Here is a 16,382-nt window from a genome sequence, read left to right as displayed (position 1 = left end):
GACCGACAACGCGACTAATATATTTAGGGAAATGGGAAAATATCCAACCAGATAAAAATTTGGAATTATAGTTTTGCTACACAGCAACAAATTATAGATAACTCTTCCTTTTCAATCCAGTAATGAAAACAGGGTAAACGCAGTTCATTGAAAATTGCGTTAACCTTTGCAGTTGACATCTATTAACAATATGTCAACGATTAGCTTGAAATCTATTTAATTAAATAATATCTATAATACATACATAATATGCAACATTTTGTGTTATCTAGTGAGGTTAGAGGTTAAAGAGAGTGGTGAAGTACCTATTATTGCTATAGATAAGAGGTAGGAAAGGGGAATTACTCGTGGCTAAGTCAAAGGTCCGTGATAAGTCACTTTTTTAATCTTATTGTTTTTTGTCAGTTTTCTTGGAAAAAAGTGCACAAAATAAGTTTCATCCTAGAAATATTCTGTAGGTGATATCTGATCGAGCTACAAAAATATTTCAGACGCTTTTCTTTATTATCAAAGTGGTGTTATTTATATCTTCCATATAAGAGTATCTCATAAATAGTTGTATAAGTTTAGAATTCTCCACAGCCATTCATTTATTGCAGTGACATCGTGCTCCGCGTAGTGAACAGGTGTCGATGGCATTTCCACATTGGCGCCATGTTGGACCGATCTACGAGGTTACGTGACTACTGCTTTTTACTTTTCTCTTCCCAATTACAGACACTAAATTCTTAAACATATCTTTTAACCTATATTATCACATATCATAAAATAAGGTAGGGGACTAAAATCAACAGCCATTGATCGCGAAAGCCAATCAAGTCAAATAAGAGTTGAAATATTTGGTACTAAATCAGAAATGAGCGCTAGGTACATGATGCATGTGCATGGGTTGATGGTTAAATATTTACCTACACGTGGACACGAATTATTTTAAAACACAAAATTCTTTATTTTCTAACGCTGAGAGTAACGTAATATTAAGTGACACCGCCGAGGACCCACATTTGCGGAGTATTTTCTCGCGACGTTCGTCCAAGCTGGTGTCGGCTCCGATGCAATATTAAAGCGCTTTGCAGTGCAGCGAGACGTGACTGCAACACTACTGCCATATTATTATCACTGCAAATATATCAGGATTATCTACAGCATAATGGTTATTGATGGAGAAATCCTAAAACGGGCGTAATAAAGAAATGTGGTGATTGTTTTTATTTTGGTGAAATATGGAATAAGTAATATTAAGTATTTATGTACTTGCGTACGTATAGGTACGTTCTTCAGTCTATTTCAGATTGACCAGAGTATAAGAATCAACGAGCTAGGTGCCTACCGACTTAATTCTTGCTTGTATCAACTATCAGATACAGTCTGTTTATACATTTTCTAACTTGCATCACATTTTCCTGCTGAAATACTTCCGTTTTCTTACTTCTGTCGTCGGCTCTGTTTATCAATTTATCGCTCCAGTATTATAATGTAGATACACACTGTCAATGCTACAACAGAAAACATCTAGATATTTTAAATGTTTTAGTTTCAAAAGAAACTCCATCAATTATTTACAGTTCAAGCTTTCTTTATTTCAATGATTCATCCATTTCTTTGTGTCATTGAATTTATAATGTGTTTATCTAGTCTAGCCCTGACAGATAAGTGTGTGAACAATGTACATCTACGTTATACAAATTGCTTTTTCAATGTACTTTTTTAAAAGCATTTCAATGGCAGCGATGCCTAAAGCCTCAAATAATAATGTCTTTTACATTTTTTTTTTACATTTTATCGTAGGTAAGTGTACGTTTGATTGATTGCAGGCACACGGTAAGTATTTATTTTGGGCTTGATAAATTACTTACTTCAAGGTTTTTAATTATGATAACGAGGTCAATTATATTGAATATGGCGAAGGTGTGAAAGAAGACATTTCGTCGCCTATTGTGACGACTCCTGTTTATTTTTTAGTTAGGTTTAGGTTGAAAACGAGCAGAAAGCGTCGGGAAATGTAGATGCTGCTTGTATTGATTTCAGCATTTTTTTTTAATCATGGATGTGAACAGTGTTACATATTTATCTGTATTAGACACATAATATGATGTTTAACGGTAGGTACACGTACAAGCACGTAGCGAATATTATAAAACTTAACCGTTAAGAAATAAGCACTAAGTACTAGCTACTGGTAGGTTTGTAATTAAATGTATCGTTTTCAGACATTGTTTGTGTACAAAATGAACTTTACAAACAATTCAAAATTGTACGTGAATTCTACCCGTAAACCTAATCTTGACTTCGTCGAAAAATAACATGTTTCTCGCGAACTTTTTTCAATTTCTCATATCAGATTTTCTTGTCAGAGCTTGCAATACACGTGAAGTTTTGGTCACAAGAGACGAAATTAAAGTCATATTTCAAAGCTTCAAGATGGCGGAGCTCCTAATGCACCATTTACGTAAAAATGTCTGACACTTCCCGGAGTGCTCGACTCACTTAACGAACGAAGTAAACCTAAGTTCAGACTATTAATGGGGCTAGTAATTAACCATTTATTTTTATTTTTGAAGAGATGTTGCCTGAGGTTTCTTTACTTCCTTAGGAAGCTACTTGGTGTTCTGGAATAAAATATATGGGTACCTTATGCTTCCCCGGACAGTATTTAAGCTCTTTGGCAAACAGAGGTTAACCGGGATAGCGTCACACACGGTAGGCAGAATCACTTTAGTATGCTCGTATTATTGTGGAAGAGATCGTCATTTTATTTAATTACATAAAATAGAGACTTCTGAAGATCTATAGGAAATCAGAGATACCATTCTGTCTTACAAAATGTATTGTTGAGCCAAATGAATTGTTCAGTATGAAGTACAAATCTACGCAAACCCGTGAAACAAATGACGTCATGTATTGAAAATTGCAAGACTTAAGTCAGGTCGTTAAATATTTCAAACCTGGCGTGTTACACCTGACCTAAATCAAGCTAGGGATCGCTTAGGTAATGTTCGCGGATACTGGGTCGATCTAAAGTTCACGAATTACGCGCCAGACTACCGAAGTGGTTGAGAATAACTTGCTTGAGGTGCTTGCAGGATTGCATTGCAGACTGCAGAGCATGTTCTGGCTTGTATCATAAGGGTTCGTGAACCTTTGGTTTTAAAAAGAAAGAAAGATTGTATTGCTTGCACGGAGAATATATGAATGGATTAAATATTAGGGACGTAAGTGAATCTGGCAATTTGGGGAAATATGGACTGCTAATATACAGATTTTCACTAATAAATCAAAAGCCTGTCATTGTAACAAATGCATCGCCCTTCCATTTGCATTTTACCATGATATTTCTTCTAAGAAATTCCACGAAAACTTAATAAAAACTAGTTGTGATCTATTTTATTGTAAAGATCGGCCATTGGAGCGATCCAATTTATTTTATTCCGTTCGATCGTTGAATGCAAATTCTGTTTCAATCCATTGTAGAAGAAGGTTAAATAAAAAAAGTAAATGTTTGCGGCGCCGGCGTGGGGCGTGCATTGTGCAGTGGACGCTTTACTTATTTATGTGGCTGTTAACTATTTAAGAAAATTACTTCTTAACCAAAAGTCCTTAAGGACATTTTAAATGATTGTAGTTGCACAAAATTTTACATTTTGTTTTAGTTATTTGTAATCTTCTTATCTGACAAGACGTATAAAAACTTCGATCTATAAACGTAGGAGGGACACCTTATCTTTAAGTTTCAATATGAAGTTTTGTGAATTTAAAAGGTCTCATTGATAGTTTTATATAGATACCTATACTATACACAGAATCGTGAAAAGAAGATTGTATAGGGCTGTTGGCAGATTTGAGATTTGAAAATCTTGTCGGCTGAATAGCATTTCATTTATTTTAAATTCGCGGCGGCTGTACCTACGCTATCGTTTTCAGGCTCTATAGCCTTTTACGATCAAGAATGTGGTACACGTACCTACTTACATTCTCGATATGTATCGGACTGTTGTATTTTTAATGGGAATTACATGCGCTCGCCAGCGTGCAAGGAGGCGCAATGCGAACTTATTAAAGTTAAATTCACCGCCTTCCCACTTACATCGACCTTTATAGCGCGTGCAAATTGGCCGTCGGAACCTTTTACCTAACACTTCAGAAAATAAAGCGCTATGAATTTACAGCGATAATTCCGAGTAAATCATCATTTGAAAAATATGATAGCAATTTGTCGCGCTCCTTGCGTTGATGCGAACTGTACTGTTGGTATTTTCTTTAAATTATTCAAAGGAATAGGAAACATGTTTTCTTGGAGCGTTCGTTATTCCTTTCGAGGTAATCAGAGAGGGTGGGCGTTGTTTTCTCTTTTTAACGTTGCTTTGTAGTCAGGAGCGGTCTAAAAAACTGGTCAGCTTCAAAGCATTGTTGTGTAGCGACGTAATTCAATCCGGAGTAATGAATGCCCTTTCTGCATAAAACAAAATGTTTGGTTAGGCAGGCGAAAGGACAGGCCGTGCTGTGAGCCGCTTTAATAAATTCAACACACTGAGTGCAGAACATTTTTCGTGTAAATTTTAACAAGGTTAACGACTTGAAATAAAATCTAATCTCCGTACAGGAATGTTATTAGCGACGGCTTTTCACCCAGCTGCAAGGTTTTGTTGCCTTTTTTCACCGCGTTCCCTTTGACTCTTTACATAGAATGCAAATCTGTAGAAACTTTAAAAATAACATTTTAGTTACTTCACTCAGAGTGTACTATACACTATTGTCATGTTATGTAGGTAGGTACTTAGTACTTATTTAACGCCATCATTAATTTGTCCACAAAATTAAACACTGTTAACTACGGTAGTCCTCCGCTGTATGTAATAAAATCTGACTTTTTTGATCTGCTATGGAAGAAGAAAACATGCTGCGCCGACCCCAAATGAAATTGGGACAAGGGCAAGAGGATGATGATGATGATGATTGATCTGCTGTAAAAGTGAAAATAATCTACTGTTTGAAGTTGTTATATCACTTTCTCAATTATTCCTACAGTGCATGATATAAATACAATTTTCAGGTATTATCCAAGAAAAGCCTTCCATGAGCTAGGGTTGGAAATTGTTGTCACGTTCGTAGTACACCCAAGACATTTTCTATCGATAGACTATAGGGATATATTAAACTTAAGTATACCTTATATACTAAGGCTTCTGAACCTCAGTACTGAGTGGAATCATGGAAGTTTACAAGAATGCGGTTTGAACCGCAGTGAAAAGTATAATGTTGCATATTTTGTATCGATTTACTTATGTACATCTATCGTTAACAATAAAGCTACTTCATCGTACCACTCGACTGAAAAACTACATAAGTGCAGCACTTTAGATAACATCGCATCAAGTGGAGTAAGTACCTACTGGAGTAAAAGCATTACTATTTTGCACCAATTTTTTAAGAGCTGTGAAGTGCACTAAGCAGGTATCTTTCGATCGGTGTCATAAAATTTAATACATCGCAATTTAATTAGAATAAACCTTTATTATTTTCTTCCTTAATCGTTCCAATTTTTTTGGCGCCAGCGCAACATGTTTTCAATATAATAAGTTCATACTTACTTCTAATTACCATGTCAAAAACACTGTTATAAAATTGTGCCAGAACCGAATACATTAAAATACTAAATAGTACTAAAATAAAACTACATTTAAACTAACTACTATCATAAAAGAAACAAACGATTTCACAGTAAACCGGACTTAATCATAGGTGCAATTTAACACTCTGCAGACTTATGCATTTCCACAAAGGAAAGGTGCATTAAAATAATAACAGTGGCGGTTAGACGAATGCAATATCACAAAGAGGAATTCTGAATCGAAAAGGAAAGTTTACGTAATAAATTCAGCTTTAAAGTAGTGTTGGGATCGTTTAAATTGTATGGAGAAGCCGCGGATACGAACAATTTGCATCATAATTGCCTGACAGAAACGCGGATGTAACCTAATATGAGAGGGATGTGTGAAGTTATTCTTGAGCATTAAGGTAAATAAGGGATGTAACGCAATTGAAAATCCCGTAAGTTGAACATAAGTAATGGGACAAAATAGCTCAGTAGCAGGTAACAAAAAGGTAATTGTTTAAAAAATACAAAGATCCGCGTGAGCGGTAGGTACGTCACTACCATCGCAGTCGTTGAAATCACCACGGGCTGAGTGTAAGTTTAAATTGTAAAGGTTTAGTTAGCAAGAACTTACGACGGTTCTATGTAACTGCAAAGTTAACAGTATGAGAATATATTATTGTACGTATAAGAGCTTCCTTACGAGTTCACATCAATGCTTTATTATTCTCAACGGAGTTTTGGTTTGAGATGAGCTTGTTCGTAAGTATGTTTATTTTGTTATTATTTTTTGGATAAGTTTTAACGTGGTTTGAGAATGGTTGGAATTGTTTTTAGCTGTTTGAATATTTTCATCATCATCATCCTCCGAGCCTTTTTCCCAACTATGTTGGGGTCGCCTTCCAGTCTAACCGGATTCAACTGTGTACCAGTGTTTACAAGAAGCGACTGCCTGAATATTATCATAAAGGATTAAAATACTCGAAGCAACGTGTTTCGTACCAGATTCATAAATAATGTTCTGTCAAATCGTATCGGGGAGTGGTAACCGAATCCAAACGCGTGTCGTAAAGACAACACGGAATGATAAAAAAATATCCATCCATCCATCGTGCCTGCACGTCACACGCCCTCAATATCAGAACAAGAAAAACAAAGAAACAGTGTCAAGCAATAATATTTTATTAGATATCAATCAGACGATACGTCGAGTGATTGGCGGAGTTGGCAACTTCGTACAACTTCGGATAACTTCGGCAAGTTCCGCCAAGCTCAGCGCGATGTGGACGTGACACCTGGGAACTTTGCTCTCACACAACACATGCAACTTCGCTAAATAGTTCCTTCAAGCTATGCAGAGAGCACTGAAACAACAAAGTATCCTATTAACAAATAGAATCTAATAAACTTCGCTCGTGTAAAGTGCACAGGAAAATCTGCGGATAGAACTTCCCCAAGAACTAAGTTTGTTGAATTATTCTTTAGAGTTTGAGTTTATCAGTTGAAGAGCGAAAACTTGTTATTCCACTCAACTTTATGCTGATTGAGACGAGTAAGGCATTTATGCACAATGTATGCATTTTGCTAATGAAGCAGAATAAGTTTAATTATTTTTAAAATACAAAAATTATCGACAGCTTTAAAATGTTCTACCCTTCCCTATTTCTCAGAATCCTATAATTGCAACTATTTCCTACGTATCATACATTTCTACCACGGTAAACACAACATCGTGGAACTAATTACGACAGGTCACATTTAATGTTTTACGTGGCACTATGTCACCTGAAGTATGACCAGTATTACACTGTCATTTGTCATGCCGCTAACGTCTGCTTAACCTGCAAAAGAAAAGAGTGAAAGAAAAACTTTGCTTAATAAACCAGGGTATAAAATTATTTAAATTCAACAAACGAGTCTCTGTAGGTATTCCTGGATGTCATTTTTACTATTTTATACTTTCAGAGTTGAGTTTTATATTTGCAAAGTTTTTGTAAAGGTGCTTGTAGATAGCGCGTTCGGGATGACGGCAAACTTTTTTATTGCTTCCCTACTGGAGGAAATATTAAATGTTTTGTTGTGGACAAAAGAGTTCTAGCCTGCCATTGGGAACGAAGACACATACACATACATTCCATAAATAATAATATGCCTAGCTACCTACTTGAACAAAGATGAAACTTGCTTCAAATTGCTTGTAAAACAAGGATCAAAATGAATATTGAATATGAATTTATACACAGTTCAAATCTTACATATTTAGATCAATGGATTCCCGTAGTGATGCCGCTATCAAACATAAAAACGGCAATCCAATCTTCTCCTATCACTTTTATAAAACTAAGTTAAACACAAGTACTCTATACTCTCTCTGTATTATCATTAATTAATTATTCTAACAAAAGATTGTCATAATAGTGTAGGTAATACTACACGAACATTTCTGCCTAAGTCTACTACAATAATTAATTAAGTAGAAGCCTATTAGAGCTAAGTAAGACAAAGCTTCATATTGCAGGCAGTCTATGAAATTATAGGTCCTAAGTAATTATAGACAAGCTCTCGATAAAGCCCGCTTTTTCGTGTACATTGTATTTTAGTTTCAAAATTAATTAAAATATTTTTAAGATCACCTTTTTTTTGCTGGCCTCATAACCGAATTTCTAGCATCATTTTGAAAATAGGGTTTTTATAATTTTATTTAAAAGATGGTCTTTCATTATAAGGCCACTTTAATTCTCGAACAAAACAGAAAGCATCCAGAAGTTTTATTGCAAACAGTGTTGATATCTGATTTATTAACGACACATATCACAGATTATATCCGTCCGAAATCCCCATTAAGACCCTGTGAGACATGTTTGTTCGGCCGGACGTTTCCGGATGTCAATAAAATTTCACTTTCTTTGATCCTTCTGCCCTCGTCCATTTAAATCAGGGCTATCGTTTCCCTATCTCTAAGGAGACTTCTTTGTCGTTCAACCACCAATTGAAAGAGTAGAAATAATGACATACCCTTGTACTTCATCGATTTTCGATTTTGTAAACAAACCAAAACATTAAGTAAACTTTGAGGAATAGTTCGCGATTGCTCCGTCCTTGATGTTGTTACGATTAAGTTTTGTCTATCTTATAGATGTTTGTTGACATAATACACATTAAAGAATTTTTCCATTCCATTCATTACTTCAATAAAAAGCATGTAAAACTTGTTTTTCAGTGGAAGCTCCCCATACGATACCACACGATGATGATAAAAGAAAACTTGAATCTTTTGAAATGTGACCTACTTGCGCGTTTTGGCTACGCTAACACAGTTTTTCTCCTTTCGACAGTCATTCCCGTTTAACATAGCTCTGGTTGTACTCCACAGCGAGAGTCTGAATCGCTTACAAACCTACATTTCATTCAAAGAACACTCTTCAAAAACTAGCTACCTACTTACATAACTAGACAACATTTTTCCTATTAACAGACGACGCGTGTAAATTGAGTAGACGGTGTAAAATCGGTCTCGGCGCGAATGTCGAGCTTTAACGAGACACTTGGGGAGCTCCGACTAACAGCCGCGCGTCACACCGACGCGTAACAAGATACACGACACTGCGGGGACAGGTGTCAGGGAAATACGTGCGGAACCTAATTATTGAAATATGGAAAATGGTATTTATGGATATGCAATTTTTTTTGCATATTTGTTATGGTATAATAGAGGATTGAGGTTCAAAATATTAGGGGCAGGATAAAAATGGAGACTCAAACTAAGCATTGTAAATACATTCTCATTAAAATATGAATTAACAAAAGTATAGCCGCCGGTTAGTTAATTAAAAGTAAGTTATAAGTTAAATGATTGGTATTCACAGACCATGAGTAAGCAGTAAGGCATAATTGTAAGAAATCCTGTGCTTTTCTGCATTGAAACAATATTAGCCGTAGTTAATTTTTTTTAGTTAGCGAACAAACGTGTCCGAACAATTTTGTTAGAATCTCGTCACTAGGTTCATTTTTTATCTATATGTGGTGGCCTTATCGTAGACTTGACCACTTCATGAAAAGATTTGACCATTTCATGAAATAGTCGCGTTTCATGAAATGTCTCACTGTCTATTGGCCACATCATGATGTGGCTTGGGCAAATCAATGATAAGAAATCGTTTCTCGATATGTGCAACTGAAAACTCGGCTTCTTCATGAAATGGTCAAAATTAATTGATCACATCGTAAAATAGTTATGTAAATGCGCCCCTAGGGGCGCTGCCAGTGCTTTGTTTATGTTTGAAGATGGCGGCCGTTGACTGCAATGACAATTCTCGCAATGAAAAATTTTGAATAACATCATCATTTACTTGGTATATTTAAAAATCCATACTAGCAAACAGCATCGTGTTTTTATGTAACTGATATAATTCTACATTGGAGAATTATAACAACGTTTTATTATTTATTAGGTTATGAAACAAATCAAGAACAGTAGGGTGACCACGTGAAACAATTCCATGGACTATTACTGACTGTCAAAATATGACGTTATGGAAAATATTAAAAAAAAAAATGTCGACGATCCTACTATCCGTATAATTCAATGGAGAAGTATTTTGAGATATTAAAGGAAGTTCATAAAACTGTTGGACACATAAAAGATAGGCTTTATAATGGCGTCCACGGCCGATTTCGGCCACGGCGGCTGTTCTCATTTTAAGGAGATCAGCCAGCTGCGCAGGACATATTACCTATAGTACACGAGCATTTGCGCAGACACAGGTGCACTCCCTAACTCCCAGAACCCGACACGGCATGGGCATGGATGGGACGGCAATCCAACACGACCAGAAGGAGATCAGGCGTAGGACCGACATTTACGTGCTCTCCGATGCACAATCACCAACTTCCAGGCTGTGGGCTGTTTCATGAAAGCCTCTAAAACCCACAAAGCGATTTCGGCCCGATCCGGGAATCGAACCCGAGACCTCGTGCTCAGCAGCTGCGCTTGCGATTGCTAGACCAACTAGGCAGTGAACCTACAGGTCACGTCATTTTAGACTACGTGTGTTCTATTTTAAGATTCCTAAAATGTTACTAAAGTTCCTTTTTTATTTACATAATAATGTATATCGGACATAAAGGACAATGAACAAGTTCTTACTCTTAATATTTGCAATTGAAGTTTTGAAAAAAAACCTAAGTTTTTTGGCCTCCAGACAATTTTGAGCTGTGAAAAATTTCACAACTACCAGATTTCATTAAATTAAACTCCAATGGGTCTACGCGAGTTTCCCCCAAACCAAAATATTTTGGATTTATATTAAATATTTTATGGATACCCTATTTTACCATAAGGCCGGACATGGATGACAAAATCGAGAAATGTTGACGATTTAACGATCTGGTCAAATTAACATGAACAATTCATGAAACGCGACCATTTCATGAAATGCTCGAGTTTTTCATGAAGTGGTCAATTCTACGATATGGCTACGACATATATAGTTTAAAATATGTATGTCATCAGAGCCTAGAAGAACAAAATCTAGTGCTTAAGCAATTATATCACAGGAGCAGTTACTTAGTAAGGTAATTAAGTCCCGTCCATCTAGGATAGGTATGGTATAATCTTGGCAATATTCCTAGCTTCAGTGGGCAATTAATGAACAAAGTTAGCTTGCTCCAATGCGGTATAGTGATTTATGCAAAGAGTTTAGCCGGGCCACCACACACAGTTACGTTCGCTTTCCCGCTACATTCACAGCTTAATCTGTTCTGTCTTGTGAACTAGTTGCAGTTCTGTTTTTTGATACGTATTATTAGGCAGGTCATGATAACGATTAAAGTATAAATAAGTAGTAAATATGTAGATTAAAATAAAAATTGCGGGAGACTAAAAAATATATATTTACCAAGTCTATTGTACGAGTTTCAATTATTTAAATTAACCAATAAAAGTATTAGTTTTCTCACTGCCGTAAAAATCTGTATTGGTTTACTTTTAAGACATATTGCTAACTAGCTTCTGCCAGCGGTTTCACCCGCATCCCGTGGAAACCTCTGCTTGAACCCGGATAAAAAGTAGCCTATAGCCTTCCTCGATAAATGGGCTATCTCACACTGAAATAATTTTTCAAATCGGACCAGTAGTTCCTGAGATTAGCGCGTTAAAACAAACAAACAAACATACTCTTAAGCTTTGTAATATTGGTGTAGATATTTATATGTTTATGATATAGAATCTATTTATTTTACTAGTTTAACTATAAAACCATACTTGGCTGTATGATATATTATTTGCGATTTTGCTAATGCCTGGTTTATTATCAAAAAAGTTCGAGCTTCCATGGGAATAGCAAGCAATGGTTTACAACGGTCGTATTTTATAATTACTGGCAGATAACTAGCCATAAGAGAGTTTAAACTTGACAAGTAATGATAGTCTCGATTTACGAGCTCTTTCAGACGTAGGTTCCGTATAGTTACAGGTGTATTTATGGCTATGTTTGTCATAAGGAAGTTTCTTCTTTTTGCCAATTTTATCTAATAAACGTGTTAAGCCTCGTAGTTCATCTATATATATAAAAATGAAACCCGCTTTCCGTTGTCACGACATAACATGAAAACGGCTTGACCGATTTGGCTGAAAATTAGAGGGGAGGTAACTTAGACCCGGGAGAAGGTTTTAGGGTAGTTTTTGTCACAGTCCGGCTACGGGACGCGGGTGAAACCGCGGGCGAAAGCTAGTATTATATAAATTCGCATAATAAAGTGCATTGTTCTATTTAAAACACAATTAATTACGCATTTGAACCTGATTGACCTCTTGCTGAATTATTATTACTAATCATCTTTCCATTAGCTAAAATTATCTTATATTTTTTGGAGGTATAAAATACTGAATTTCATCTTCGTTAATTCCCTAAAATGTTGTCTCACTATTCCATTTTTGAACGGCTTTTTAATTATAAGAGTGCTGTTAAGACGGCCGGTAAAACCTTCGCAAAAAATTTAAAAATTGAGCCTAGAATTCTTGAAAAGTAGGTCAAGCTATAAGTTTAGGCTAGAGGAGAAATTCAGGGGCTTTGAAGCTTCTGAATATTTAACGGTGCCTGTTCATAAAAGCCTGCTTAGATCTCACTCGGTGGCGTATTGCTCTGTATGTTTGATAGTACAAAATCTAGAACTAGGATAGTTGATAACATTTTATTAAAAGATGCACTGTCGTAACTGTTAATTATTGAAATGTGTAATCTCCTCTAGGATTAGGCTCGGTCCCATGGGATATGCAGGATAAAAATTAATAAACACGGTTAAATACATTCAAGCTAAGTAGCTTATGTACATATTTTAATGGTGTTTACAAAACAAAGGCGATGAATCTGTTCATTTCTTCTAAAAAATCAGAGTTTTAAATTGAAAAGATCAAAGAGTACACCCTGGTCCTGCTGTGTGCCTCAAGGTAATTTAAAAAACTTGAAAAATAACATAAAAGAAAACTTATAAATAAAGAAACTCACTTAAGATCTAAATAATATCCCGAGCTTAGGTGCTTTACAACAAGTACGAGCTTCAACTTGGCCACTGTAGTACATAAAATAACTTTTTTCACTTAATTAACCTCTTTCTCGACATTAGCACGGCATGTTTCGTTACAACGCGTTATGAAATTAATTAAAAAGAACTTGTTTGACATTGTTGATTAAATACAGCCTAGTACTTAAACTGCAAGTCAGGATTACTCTGATTAATTAATTTTCGACGCCCAATCTGGAATTATTAACATACGTAGAACTAATTCAGTGTAAATATACTTACTGTATCTGTATATTCAAATATTTCGTGGTGAAGGTTTAATTAATGTGGAAAACAGAATTATTCGGTATAACAGATTATGACACTGCACTTTCGGTGGTGGTCCCAATTTAGCCAACACATGCTTGCGCAATCCCCATCCTCTTAAACGTGGGTAAAAGAAGGCCAAAAGAGGGGGATTCTATTAGTAACACAATCAAACAATCCAATTATTCAGTGTTTCAATTTTCCACATATAGACAGAACAGATAGATAATTACCACAAATATACATGTAATTAAAATGATCTACATTTACACGCGTTGTTTAGATGTCACATAAAGCAACATTGGACACAAACATGCACTTACGAATACCAGTTCTGAAAATAAAATAGACTGAAACGTAACTATGATTTATTATGCAAACATGATATAATACCTTTATATCATGCGTTGGTAAACTCAGACAGGCATAGCTTAATTTTAAAACCCATTCTTACAACATCATCATCATCATCATCATCTCAGCCATAGGACGTCCACTGCTGAACATAGGCCTCCCCCTTTGATCTCCACAGATACCTGTTGGAAGCGACCTGCATCCAGCGTCTTCCGGCGACCTTTTATTTTTTTCTTAATTTATTCTTTTTATTCTTACAACGCATTGAATAAATTATTCAGAATTTGAATTCATAGTGCTGTATTGCAAATGTTCAATCTGCAACAATAATTGACAATCAAAGTTTTTGATTCCAAACCTATCTTGTGAAGGCTTAGTTGCTGAAGGGCGGGAGGTACATGGGCGCCGGTCGTGGTCCCTCGCGGACCGATTTTCATAATAAAACCATCTCGCTAAATGGACCCGCAGCAAATGTCGTCATTTCGCGCTCTCCCATAGTCCCAGCCAATTTGTTTTATACATTTTTTTCTTATTCTCCGCGGACAAATCATTGATTTCGGTCTGCGCGTAGACACGCTAAGATTACATTGCTTAGCTCATGTAATTGGATTTGTGAAACATGCATGCATTTCATGTGCCGTCGTATTAGAATCTTCCTCTTTTGATCGAAAAATCCGGAAATTCAAATCCAAATCAAAACACTGGCGATTTTCCTTAAAAAATCAGTGATCGCTATTCTGTTTCAAGCCTATCGACTTAAAAGTAGATACAGGATATCCCTGTTTGAGGCGAGTTACCCGAGGTGGAGGATAAAAGAAAGTGTTGGGTATCGGGGTCGAGCCTGAGCGCCCTCAGCTTGCGAACCTCGGAGGGAACAAAGAACTAAGGTTTGTTTGACTTATGACAGCTTTATGTTATGGGATTTAAGTTCATTATTGTTAAATTATTTTTTGGTAAAAATTATAAAAAAAAAATGATAATTTGGATTTAAAAATGGATCAGCCCTCCATGAGTAAAATTATGCGTTTCAGGGACGGGGTAATAGATACTGATTTTTCACATGCTCTTATTGCATGTATTTAAAACAAAAAAAAAACTTAAATAAAAGGTATTCAACCTTTTCGTTGAAGTAAAGGTTGTTTTATTTATTCACAACAACATTAGTCATAACAGAAATACGCTCCATTACTCGAAACTCCTTTTAAACCCAAACGAAAGAGCGGAGATGTATTCCGAGGCAACATTTAAGACTATTCAAATTTAAGAAATCATATAAAGCGTTCCCTTTCCCTTTTCCATTAAAAGAGATACCGAGTACCAGAAAACGTACATCATGCATTTACAGCAATCATATTTTTTATATTTATTTCGAGCCATAAATAATAAAAAATCCTCGTTTATACTCAAAGTAATCGCATTCCCCCGAAGCTGAAAATACAGCAATAGATAAGGACGTTAATGTTCTATCAAAAATTTCAAAGTATAATTTTAATACTTTAATTAAAACCCATCTGAACAAAGTTAATTAAATCACAGATGAATTATGGTCGCAGTGTGGAATATTTACAAATTTTAATGATGGCCGTTTGTGTTTTGTTTTGCGTAAGGGTGATAATAGTAGTAGAGTGTTTTGATAGAGTCTTTATATTCTATCTTTACTACAAAAACTAAAAATTCTATAGGTACTAGTCTTGTAGCATTTTCACTATGTAGCAGGTATAGCAAAGTAGGTACTTATTGAAAACAAAAGAATATCCAACCAAATAAGATTTAATTAAAAAAATAAAAGATTGATTAGTTCTGCCTTAATTTCGAGACCGTATAATTTTGACCGATTTATTCTGATTGAGAAAATACAAGTTTGGAACAAAAGAAATAACTTCGTATAGCCACCATCTAAATATATAAAACTCAAAGGTGACTGACTGACTGACTGACTGACATAGTGATCTATCAACGCACAGCTGAAACCTCTGGACGGATCGGGCTGAAATTTGGCATGCAGGTAGATGTTATGACGTAGGCATCCGCTAAGAAAGGATTTTGATCAATTCTACCCCCAAGGGGATAAAATAGGGGATGAAAGTTTGTATGAAACTTTGTTAATTTTAAACCGATCGGACTGAGACTTTGCATGCATAAAGCTACTATGGCGTAGGCAACCCTTAAGAAAGGATTTTGATAAATTCCATCCCTAAGGGGATAAAATAGGGGATGAAAGTTTGTATACATCTTCTTAGATTTTATGAAGAAGTCCTGATGACGAATCAGAATTTTATGATGACGTTCGCTTAAATACGATTTTGAACCTTGATCAATGAATCTATGCGACTGCTAAGTGCTAATCCTAATTATACTGTCACGTGAAAGAATGCACCTACGGGATAAGTAGTATTTTGACAATTCTATATTGCCCACGCAGACGAAGTTGCGGGCAACAGCTAGTTGTAATATAGAATCGCTGAAGTTTTAGTTTTGAATGAAATATTCAAATTCATTAGAATCTATTCGCGAGAGGGCGCTGCGCTGGGCCTCACGCAAAATAAAAGTGCTCCGTAATAAAAAATCTTTAAAAATATTAATAGTGAATTAAAGTGTATGAAACTTA

The sequence above is a fragment of the Helicoverpa armigera genome, chromosome 9 (assembly GCF_030705265.1).
Source record: "Helicoverpa armigera isolate CAAS_96S chromosome 9, ASM3070526v1, whole genome shotgun sequence".
NCBI classification, from domain to species: domain Eukaryota; kingdom Metazoa; phylum Arthropoda; class Insecta; order Lepidoptera; family Noctuidae; genus Helicoverpa; species Helicoverpa armigera.
Note: the sequence above shows the minus strand (reverse complement) of the source record.